Genomic DNA, 1,270 nt, shown 5'->3' with positions numbered 1-1,270 from the left:
ACGAAAGGCAGCATGTCCAGCACGTGCTCCTCTCACTGTGTGCACTTCCTGAGCCCTCCGGGGGGATTCCGGGTTCGGGTTCTACCTTAGGTTTTGCACTGGATCAGAATCAAAAGAAATATTGTGTAATATATATCACACTATGCAGTGATAAATTCATTTACACATTCACAGACAGCTGACTGAGAATTACATTTCCTCCATCGCTTTGGCGCCCCCGCTAGCTGGGCGCCCCTATGCAGAGGCTAAAGGGTTATCCGCTTTTTACGTCAGACACCTTGAGGTTGGGACCAAGCTTGAATGAGTCAAAGATTTATGCCCCTTTTCCACCAGCTCGACTCGGCTACGCTCGCTTTTCGAGTGTTTCCACCGGCTTTTTTACGGGGCTGGCCCTGTTTTTAGGGTCCTACTTCGGAGCAGGGCCAGCCGGGCCGGCCCTGGTTTGGTGGGTGACGCAAGCTTCGCTACTGTTCACTGATTGGCCGAGGGCGTCGACAGCCGGAGCAGTGAAGAGAAAAGAAAAATGAAGGTGCAACGTTTGAAACTCGCTGCAACACGGAAGTGAAGGAAGATACAAACAAGCCGTGAACTAAAAGATGCCGGCTTTTTTCTTTGCTTCGGATTTCAATATTCAGCGGCAGCTCGATGGAGCTGTGAAGAATGAGTCGTTTTTGTCACCATAGTGGAGAGAATGGAAAGCCAAGTTAGCCGCTTCGGAGCCGAGGCAGCACCACGGTAAACACCGACTCAGACGCAGCTAACGCCGCTGCTGCTCCCAGCCAGGTGAGCAGTTTGGAGATATATCTGTATTCTGTTGGTATTTAGAGGGAGGGGTCCAGTAAACAGTGGCAGAGAGCATTTTATACATGCAAATATACCCCGTCTAAAAAAACAAACAAACAAAGTCTAAAAAAAAAAAAAAAAACGTTATTTGAATTAAAAAGGAGAAAATAAAGCAGCGCACTCATTCAGGAAAGATCTTTAAAAAAAAAAACTGAAAGCAACACTGGTTAGTGATGTTTGATTTGCAACAGCGGGGGTCTGTGTTTTTAATATAGCAAATCAAATGCAAACTGCAAGCTTTAACTTTACACCAGAGCAAACACCCCACTGTTCAGCTGAGAAGAAATGCAATTACTGCATGAAAGGTGATAGCAACTTGAATCATTACAGAGATAATACACAGTGGTGTACTAGTTTCTCTAACACTTAATAAAGACATTATTTCTCAGTCTAATTGTATATATATATATATATATATATATATATA

This window comes from Poecilia latipinna, unplaced genomic scaffold (genome assembly GCF_001443285.1).
Source record: "Poecilia latipinna isolate Pla-1442-1.1 unplaced genomic scaffold, P_latipinna-1.0 Scaffold169, whole genome shotgun sequence".
Lineage (NCBI taxonomy): Eukaryota > Metazoa > Chordata > Actinopteri > Cyprinodontiformes > Poeciliidae > Poecilia > Poecilia latipinna.
Note: the sequence above shows the minus strand (reverse complement) of the source record.